Source organism: Microtus pennsylvanicus, chromosome 3, assembly GCF_037038515.1.
Source record: "Microtus pennsylvanicus isolate mMicPen1 chromosome 3, mMicPen1.hap1, whole genome shotgun sequence".
NCBI lineage: Eukaryota > Metazoa > Chordata > Mammalia > Rodentia > Cricetidae > Microtus > Microtus pennsylvanicus.
Genome location: NC_134581.1, coordinates 128,409,758 through 128,420,853, shown reverse-complemented (window position 1 = coordinate 128,420,853; position 11,096 = coordinate 128,409,758). Strand labels below are relative to the sequence as shown.

The 11,096-nt window shown below is 37.4% G+C and overlaps 1 protein-coding gene across 2 annotated transcripts in view; it reads left to right on the top strand.

Annotated features, from left to right (window-relative positions):
* Positions 1-377: 377 nt before the first annotated feature.
* Sntg1 (syntrophin gamma 1) overlaps positions 378-11,096 on the top strand; it is a 396,311-nt gene continuing 385,592 nt past the window's right edge. For both annotated transcript variants that reach the window (XM_075967101.1, XM_075967104.1), the window contains exon 1: positions 378-616. The gene's annotated coding sequence lies outside the window, so the exon portion shown is untranslated. The remainder of the gene's footprint in view (positions 617-11,096) is intronic.

Genomic DNA, 11,096 nt, shown 5'->3' with positions numbered 1-11,096 from the left:
AGGATATTATGCTGGAGAGACCACTGATTCTTAAGAAATGAGCCATGGAGAAAAAAACGGCAAAGCTGGAAGCCCTGGAAGAGGCCTTAGCACGAAAATAGGATCTGCGTTCGCCTACAGGGTCCTAATCCCTTCTCTTCAGCACCGGAGGGGATGGACAGCGTCTCCCAGCTGGGCCTCCGTCTTGGGGACTTAGGTGTGCTGCTGCGGCTGCCTCTACTGCTGTCCTTGTGGTCACTGTCATGGACAAGAGCTCTCGGCAGCTAAAAGGCGGTGCCTCCGGTCCCCTTCCTTGATGGTTGAAAACCTGCCTTCCTCATCCTCTTGTCACTCATAGGAACCCGACTCCGCGTGGTTAAACTCTGGGCAGCAACTCCAAAAATAATTTTCTGCATGGGCTGGAAGGAAAGCAGGCAGAAGAGTGGAGCTGAAGTTCTTAGAAGCACCAAGGAACTGTAAGCGCTGCAGCAGGAGTTGAAATACCCACAGACCCACAGTTCTTTAAACAAGAACTTCCCGGACTGGATTGCAGCTGTGGTGGAAACAGCTTTGCGAGAGGTTGGAGATACCCCAACATTAGAGTAGCCGAAAAGACTCCATTTCCTCTGCTCAGCAGGTATGTGATAACACAATTATGTCCATGTTTCCACGCACACTAATGACTTTGGAAAAGATGAATTTATATGTTGAGGATTAAGGAAAGTAAGTATTTCTGGTTGTTTTAAAATGGTTATTCCCACACTAGTATCTTGTAAAAATCTGTTCCTTGATAAATTGGTCTGGAATTTTATTTTTCTAGAGTCTCTTAGGTGACGGTAGTGGCAACAATATGTAGGTGGCTTACATTAGCATAGCAAACTTTTACTTGGCCATTTTCTTCCTGCTTAGCTAGCACCTCTGGGTATCTGTGCACGTCTTACTTGTTATTTTCTTTAAAACTAATGTGCGCTGGTGTTTGGTGATCATGACCATTCAGCTAAAAATGTTTCTGGTTGTGTTATATTACATCTGAAACTCAGTCAAAAGTTGGAAATGGTTCAATCACTTGTAATATTTTAGATGGTGATAAGTTGCTAAAATATTTACAGGGACATATACACACACTTGTGCGTGCATATGCACGCATGCACAGACACACATATTTCAATATCTGACCCCTTTTATATTGAGGGCCTCTAAGTGTCGTTAGAATCTGCAGACTTATCAACAGATACCTCAAGGTGCTCTGTCAGCCTTGATCCTCTAGAAGACAGGATTAAGCACCTTCCTTGTGCCTCTTTAAGAGTGGGATTTTCCTCACCATTCTGACTGGTTACTTCTACAAAACACACTTGTCTCTGAAATCAACTAAGAGGCAGAGACTAATCAGTTCTTCACACACTGTACATTTAACATGATGATTTTTTTTTTCTTGATACTTCTACCCAGACTCTTCCTCTACGGCTTTAAAATCGCACCTTCCACAATGACCTTGGTGAGCACTGTGCTTTAATGGAAAGGTTTCCCCTGTGAAACTGTCACACAAATGTAGAGTTCATGCCTGACATTTCAGAAAGAACTCACCCAAGTCCAGTGAGCGCATTCTGCTCATCCGGAGAGCTCGGAATCACAGGAAGGAATCACACAGTCGTGATGGTATATGCTTAACCAAGCCTGTGGAATGAGTTTGTCTCTGAGAAAAACTGCAGGGGTTTGGAGGATTTATTTCTTTTAATTTTATATATCACGCATAGCTGAAAATAGAATACCTTCACATCCCAATCACTCTAACTCTCACTTTGTCAATTTGAGCACCGACTCCTCTGAGACAGGGTGGTATTTGTTGGTGGACCAATGGCTGCCTGTTTCCCATTGACTGGGATGAACAGTTCTGCTCTGAAGAGCTGTCGTTTCTTAACGATCACTGACCTCTCACCAAGAAGCAGCTTGCATCACAGATAGAGAGCAGGAACTCCTCGGGGGCACGGCTGCCCTACATAGGTCAGAAATGATCGCCAGAAGAATAGGAGGCTGCGCTGATTGATGTGGATTCTTCTAGTGTGCCCCATGCAGAATCATTTTATTTTCTAATCCAAGAATGCAAGCAGATTTCAGGAGAGTTGCAGCATGTGACTCGACTATCATTTTGGATGTTAATTAATTAATGTAAATGGACTCCCCCATTGAGTGGCGCATAAAATGAAACGTGGGAATGTGTTCTGGAATGAAGCCTGTGTGTCTTATGATCGTTTCCTTCTCAGTTGTGGAGGGGGGCAGGCTTTCTCCATGTGGAACAGAAACTGAATGAAGTAAAAGGTATCTGTGCCTAATCCCCTTGCAGATTTGCTCACGGAAGTAAATAATTCTGATTCACCACTTAAATATCAAGAGAGTGTATTGACGCACTTGCCAGCTGCTCTCCCTGGGGAAATGTAGCACTGAGATAGGATTTTTGTTAAGACTATTTAGTAGCTATCTAAAGGGTCATCTCTAATCACAATTAACTGAAAAAATAAGGGTGTAAACAGATACGTGAGCCGATAAAGGAGTAAGAGGGTTCCTGTAAATCAGCCTTCATTTTGATTCCACTCATCTCTGAAATGAAATCAACACTTGATTTGAAAAGTGTCTCCAATGCATGCAATCAGTCCCTGTCTAACTGGATATTTTGTTTTATATTGGAGAAAGGATGTCCAGGCTTCACAAATACCAACTCAATTAGTATATTAATCCTAGAGGTGAGTTGAATCCTGGAATCTCTTCTAGTGTTTTCCTCTTTTTGCCTAGACATGGAGTTATAACAGGTTGGAAAGAAATTCTGACTCAAATCTTTGCATTATAAATTATTATAAAAACAGGCCATGGATGCTGGGAATGATAAATAATATGTCTAATTTAAACATTGAGGAAGCTGATACAGGAGAACTGTGTCAAGTTTGAGGCCCATATGTGATATAAAGTGAGCTGTAAATTAGTTTGGGCAAAATATTCAGATTCTATTCGCAAATATCTGAAAACCAAAGTCAAATACAAACTAAATCATAAAACCATAAACCATTTGTCTAAACTTTTGTGTAGACTACATGAATGTTAATTGACTATCTAAAGGTAATTCTCATTAATTGTAGATCATTTCAATTTGAGGGTCTGAGGCTTGTCTTTGAAATTGTTCATTTTCTTGAGTTTTAGTAAATTAAAAAATTTTAAATATGAGATTATCATTTTCAGATTTAAGAAGGTCCTTTGATAGTTGGTATTATTTTACTATTTAAAAGGTGTAGTAACAGGCAATGAATCTACTCACTGCAATCTGACACATGAAGTGAAAGCTACTAATGAAGAAAAGAATATTGCTAGGCAGAAATAGGTCATCATACATCTCCCAATACCTGTACAGTGAGAAAGAGTAGAACACTTACTTAGTATCTTCTTCCTCTGTAACCGAATGTGATAAACATGGTATACAGCAAGTGCTTTTTGGTGGTGAAACCATCAGGCTTCCTGGAATCCTGGTGTAAGGTGTAGGACAAGTCACTCAACTCACTGATGCTTGATTTTTTCCCACAAGTTGGGAAATTTTTATCAGCCAATAAGAAGCAAATCTTTACACATAGAGACACCTATATTTCTTAAATGTTAATTGACAGGTTAAATGATATGTATTTTATGGACAAGTAGGAAGTTAACTATGATGCTCTGAGAGTCTCCCGAGAACTTCCGTGCTTTATCTGTTAGCTCTCATGAGGAATTCCTAGTAGCATTCATTCACTCATGGAAAGGTTTCCTAAAGTTGCTGCATGTCGAGGATGTAGAGAAAAGCCCTCTTGGTGAAAATGGAAAAAATTCCTGATAATGCTGCTCTCTTTACACCTCTGTCCTTTATATAAAAATGTCAAAGTAGGTAGAATTTGGTTTAAAAATGTTTGTCATTCAGCATTAGAGTCATGTCATCTACCAGTTGCTCAGATCTAGGTCAGCACCATCCCACTCCACTCTAACAACTTCCATTGTGATTTCTGGACATGTTGTCACTGTCTTTGTGTGTGATTTTTCTCTTCTGGGAGGGAAGAATATTTATTACTGATTGTATGGACACAGAAACTCAGAAGACTATATAGACTTTGAAACTGTCTAAAGACTACTGAAGAATTAAGTTTGATTTATGGTCAGTGGGGCTGGGGAAATGCGGCTCTGTGGGGCTGGCTGTTGGGACAGTCAGGTGCTATGAAGGTGCAGTCTTCATCTGGTCTGCAGCCTAGGGTATGCGCAGATGCCTCTTCAGTGCTCTGTTTCCATCAGATGTCATTTTCTATGATGTCACATATTTTTATTTCTGTAGGAATTAGGCTACCACTAAAAATACTGGTAGTATGTTTAAGATGAATGATTGCTTGACAGAATAGTCATTTCTAAAATGTTTTGTGGTCAAAATATTTGGTGATTGGTCTAGAGCCTAAGAAATTGTAATCATTTGGGTGTAGGATTTTTAATTATGAGAATTGGCTTGTTTCTTATATAAAAGAGAAGGAATGAATGATAAAGATTTAAGGAAAAGAATAGAAAGTAAAGACAATTTCTTACCTGAGAACTTTGTCCTTTATCAGTGATAACCTTGCTTAAAATTGTAAATATTCCAAGAACTAGAGAAAATTTGGGCTTTTAGTGACTTGACTTTCAACTTGCCAGCACAGTCAGAGTATTACTGTTTACTAAACAGTAATAAACAGTTCTTTAAATATTTGATAATTTCAGGTTGTGGTAATATTTTTTTAAGTTAAAAACAGGAATGAACACACAAACCAATACTATTACAGATGTATTTTATTGAGTTTATATTTTAGTGATGAAGTTGTTAGAGATATTGTCTTGTACTTTCTGACTTTATCAAAATGATAAAGGATTGAAAGTCATAATTTAAGAGCATTTTTCAGTCATGGTGGGCCAAGCTTAGTTCTGATGAGGACAACTGCATCCCAAGGGGTGAAATTCAGAGGACAGTCAACCAAAACCGGGTGACAAGATGCCATCAGGACACAAGGGAGAATCAAGAGTCAGAACTAGCTGACCTGTGTACGCTTTGTACCTGTCATGTCAATGCCAGTATTTTATCCATACATAGTACTCTTCAGAAGGATTTAAAAAATTGACAGAGGTGGGAAGTTGCATTTCATGAGAAAGGGAAAACTAACACTTTTAATACAGTTATCTGAATGGAGATACTGCTGAAGTTTTAAGACTCTGTAAGCTATTGGAGAGAATGATCATATATATATATTTTATGTTAAGTATATTTATATTATAACACACACACACATATATATATACTGAATCATAACAAATACACATACACAAATACACATGGGAGGGAATTTCTTTTGTTTAATATGAGTTGTTATATGTTATTTTTTAGGTAACCATGTAAAATACACAGGACAGACCAATAACAAGTTTGCTTTAGTAACTACACTACTGACTTTCATAGTAACATGAAACATGTTATTTACTTGAGGTGGAAAGAAATCTGGAAAAATGATATGTCTGTTTTTCTTACTATACCTTCCCTCTATATATTTTCTTTGTTTTTGATGTGAAAAACTTAGATAATTCTGAATATACAGAATATACATATGCATCTTATTTCTTACATTTTTTCTTTTTTGCTGTAGATTTTTTTATTACTTTCATTTTTTATTTGTGTGGGTGAGATGACATGTGCAAGTTCATGATATGTGTCATGCATTAATGGAAACATGACACACACTTCATTGGAGCTTAAGCAACAACTTAGCATGAAGTAATGGCTTCTCTCCCTGTCATTTGGGTCCTAGGGATTGAAATCTAACCATCATGTATGGCAGTAAGCATATTTGCTCTGTGACCTAGAAGACCAAAAGAGGCTAATTCCATAGGATAGCTAGGAATCCCTAGGTGGTTGAGGCAAAATGTTAATTTCTGTTTGTTGATGCCCAGGTTCCTTTCTTGAGCCGCTCAGATTCTCTGTGTAACCGCCTGGCGTTATCACGTATCCTACAGGGGTAAATTATTGACGTTTCTGGAGGCCAATTAAGCTTTCTAAATCAACAATGTACCATTTAGCAAATTACCTCTTCACCACACTTAAAGGCTCCCCAGTAACCTAAAGGAGTTAATGTACCACCAAACCATGGGTAATTTATTCCTTCTTTGCTGGTAAATCAGACAGCTGAATGCATTAACGGAAGCTGTTCCGGACTGTCACTGTGGAGCACCAGTTCACCACCTAAGCCATGTAGATTAAGAAGGTCCTGATCAGCATGGAAGGGGTGAAGGGTGTTGTATGCAGTGCTGTTACCTGGATTTGTCAGAACAACAGTCAGGTCTCAGTGGCGTCCCTAAAGGTCATCAGTGCACACCACCTGTACATGTGGAAGCATAGGTATGTCAACAATCTGTGGTCTCAAAGGAATGTCTGGTCGTAGATTTACATTCAAGTGTTCGTTTTGAAATAATTAGCACCCTTATCCTTCACACAGTGGCAATTGGCTATTAATGTCTTGACCATATTTGTAAAATGCAATAACCTATTCCTTCTGAATTAAAAATAATTCTATGTAGATAATTGTATGTAACCCTTTTGGCTATAACCTTAAAAATGCAGTGATTCAGGCCTACCTTTTATTATTTACTATTGTTTTTTCTTCATATTGCTATTCTACCAGAAGAATCTGGAAATCCAACTAGAAAAATGATTTTCAGTTATTTTTCCTTTTAACCATGTCTCCTAATCTTTTAAAAATAAACATAATATCTGATATCTGATAAATTTTAGAACACTGTCAGAATTACAGAGCAATGCTGAAAATGTAATTGCTTTGTGGCACAAAGGCCTTTTCTCAACTATGAAATTTCTTTGGACTCTTGTCTCATTTCACTCTGATCAGAAACTCTTTTGGAAGAGGATAAGGAGAAATAAGGTATAATCACAGAAAAAGAAATCAATTGAGTTCTAGAAATAATTACTTTTTAAACCTTTTTTTTTTTTTTGACAGGATTTCTCTGTAGCTTTGGAGCCTATCCTGGCACTCTCTCTGTAGACCAGGCTGGCCTTGAACTCACAGAGACTCATCCGCTTCTGCTCCTGAGTGCTGGGATTAAAGGCGTGCACCACCACAGCCCAGTACCAGTTTATGAAGCTTTGAACAGGATGTTTTTCATGCTACGAAAACAGAATTGCAAATCCCATAGATTCTTCCTTTGATATGCTGCCCCAGAACATTTGAATAGGAGCTTCATTTTAGTATTCTCAGCTAAGCCAATTCCTATCCTTCTACATGTAGAGCAAGGCTGCATTTTAAGAGGCTGAGCCTTAGGAGCAACATGGCACTCAGATTTAAAAAAAAAAAAACAAAATTAAGTGTAAACCTTAGAAGATATCATACTTATTCCTGTTGAATGTGTATTTTGCACACTTGGACCATAAAAACTATATGGAGATTTAAAAAAATAGTTGGCACATGATGAATTACTTAGCATATATTTTTGTAAAGAATGAAAATTTCCTGGCTGGCAAATAGGATTTGTGATCTGTATCGCAGTATTTAGAACAAGGCGATCTTTTATAAATGATGTCCTAGTATTTATGGAATGAATATGAGATGCAGCTGCAGGTTTTAATGGCTTTTCATAAAATATGCTATAAAATGCATTAGTAGTAACTGTCTAACTGATGAGAACCAAGACATTTTAAAACATCATTAGACATACATATTGGTTTGTTAAAGTAATATGTGTTCCTGTAATATTAGTGGCTTTGTAATTTTCTATGGTATTTTGAAGAAAATTTCAAGTCAAATAAATTTTAGTGATTCAGATTAGTACAGAGATGAAATCTGTTAAAAGCAATATAGTTTAAGATATACAAATGATAAAGGGTTGAAACAGTCAAATTTAAATAGTATGTAGAATTGTCAAATAATTTTCACACTTAACACACCAAAAATAATATTTCAGTAGCTTTTGATTAATTAGTCTTTCCTTAAAAATGGATATACTAAATAAGAGAAAATAACTTACAAAAAGTCTCTGTTCAACAGTTGTCTTGCTTAGTTTACAACTCTTGCTTTCAACATCAAGTGGCCAGAATACTGATGAGATGGCAAGTACAATTTATCATTCCGAGACTTCTTTCTGTTAGTTATTTGCAACTGGGTAAAACCTAAGGTTTGCCACCAATTTGAAGAAGATTAGAGTGTAATGAAGTCTGGCAAAATCAAGATGGCATTACAAGACAGAGCTAGCTATGCGCTTATTGTTTGTAATATCCAGTTGACCATCCGAAAGTATTAGTTGTTTGTTATGATTTTAAACTTTAGTTCATGCCTGAGTTTAAACAGAGCCATTTACTTCATGATTATATTTGAAGATCAGCGAGAGAAAGTTACCTATGGACATGTGATTTTAACTCCAGCATAAAAAAGGAAAATGAGTAAAGAGCTGGAAGAGAAGCAGGGCAGGGTTCAAGCTTTACTAAGGTATATAAATTTTGGATTTAGATAACGACTGTTTCATATGTTTTTATTTTGAGATCATTATGAACTTTAAGGGAACTGTAAAAATAGTTTCTTGTGGGACCTCATCCATCATGCCCTGATGTAACATCTTACAGAATTACAGTTTGGGGTTAAACCTAGGTATTGACAATTGTGCAGTACAATAAAATAGAATATAGCCATTCTTTGTGTCTCACCATTGTTAACCTGAACTCATTTGTGACTGTGAGAATTAAAATAGGAGCTGTTCTTCAAAGCTGGTATGAAGATCCAGTAGTAGAGCCCCTATCCTAAGACTGTTTGGGAGTTTCTTCTAAACATATGTTTACTAAAGATCCAGAAATCATACAGCATGGCATGTACCCTAATGAACTGAAAACATTTATCTGCACACCAAATTTGCCCAAGAATAGCTATAATGGGTTTATTCATAAATACCAAAATTGGGGCAACCAATATACCCTCCGTCTACTGTAGCACAGACAGACAACCTGCATCATGAGACATGAAAAAGTGCACATTTGTATTTATATCCACAGACTGGTACAGTTCTTTACCCTTGACGGTAAAGTTTCTCAGTGTAGTGGGCAATGTTTATGGTAGAGGAACATTATGTCCTTTGTGGAAAATAAAGAACTGTAAATACTTAGCCTTAACTGTGATATCTATATCAACTCCTCCAGCTTCACAGCTCAGGGAACACTGAGTAAATGGGGCTAAAAGAATAGTAAGAGCTGGAGGAGACGTAGGAAGACTTTTCTTTCCTGACTGCCAGTTCCCAAGTAACGGAGACAGAGATTTAATGTTAATTTTAGCTGCTTGTCAATGGCTCAGGGTTATTACTAATTTAGCTCTTGCAGCTTAAACTAAGTCATTTCTATGAATCTATAGTCTGTCAGATGGAGTTACCTCTCTTTCATCTTGCACCTACTATTTCCTCTCTGCATCTCCCTGGCAACTCCTCTGACTCTGCCATTCTTCCTCCCAGTCTCCTTAGTCTGGTTCTCCTGCCTGACCTTATCTTGTCCAGCCATTGGCCAGCCAGCTTCTTTATTAAGCCAATCACAGTATAATTTCCACAGTATAGGAATATTTCACAAGTGGTACTGTGCAATGCTGTCATCCTAATATCACATGTCTATTTAACACATGAACTGATAGCCACAGAGATTACCTACCCAAGACCTGCATAAGATCCAGCATGCCAAAAATTACAAACACGGAGGAGGGATGGACTCCCAAAGCCACGTCCACAGCTGAGAAGCTATTGACAGCTGATGACTGCTGTGTGAAGGGCAGTCACTTTTATTCAGGAGTATAGTCACTGGAAGGTCATTGATGCTCCACGGGATGGCCACATGTCCATTGGCTTGGCAAAAAGGGGAACGATAATACAGAGTATAGGGACTTTTGAGAGCGGTGACACCAATTTATGGAATTGTGATTAAAGATACACATTTTCATACATTGACTAAGCCTATAAAATATGCAATAATAAGAACAAACCCTAGAAATCTGCATCAATTGTCACAAACAGTTGTGCTTTTTGATGGCAGACATCTATCACAGGAGGTCTGTGATAGGCGCAGGGCACTTATAAGAACTTTGTATTTTCTGATCAACTTTCTGTTGATGTAAACTATTCAGTTGGTGGAGTGACTGCCTAGCATGCACAGATCCCTACATTCAACCCTAGCACCGAACATTGCTATTATTCTGTACACTTGCAATACTATCACTTAACAAGCAGTAGCAAGAAGATCAGGAGTTCAAGAGACTCTTGGTATACATGATACCCTATCTCAAAAAAGAGTCTTTAAAATTTTCAAAACTAGAGAATTCCAATATATTTAAAAATTAAGAAACATTTTACCTGTATAATGACAAAATATTTTACATAGAACAATAATAAATACTACACACAAGATGTTGTAGAGCACAGATAATTTAAAGGTAAATTTCTAGCCTGAAATATTTTTTAAAAAGTAAAAAAAAGGTAAAAGTGATGAAGAACATTGATGTAAATTCTAAACATATAAAAACATCACATTGCAAAATTAAAGTAAGGCTATAGTTAATATCTGAACGCAATTAGCATAAGCAAGAAAAACTTAGTATGGAAAAGTCAACAGTGTAAAAAATGGTTCTTTAACAATTTGTTGGCAGAATGCTGGACTTGTGGAACACTCGTGAGTAAGGACTGGGCGGAGTCAACAAGCATAGTGTTCATAGGTTTAGGAAGTATGTTTTTCAAACTTTATGGCATTCTCTGAGTTTATCTGTGGTTCTGGCGATGGTTGAGATATAAGGAATCAAGTGATTCATGCAGGAATAAAGCCAACTCGTACTGGGGACCCTGACTGCAGCTGTCATGGCTGTTGCTATTAGAGCTTGAATCTAGCCATGGGTATCTTATAAAGCAACCCATCCCTTTGCTTTACAAACCTAAAATAGTATTGCATGAAGAAGTAGAAAATTGAAAACCTAACCAAAGGAAAACAAAACTTAGAGCAGATAACAAGAAATTTCTGTGAGCAAATAAAGGACTTGAATTATTGACCCCCCTTACATCATGGAAAAAGAAATAAA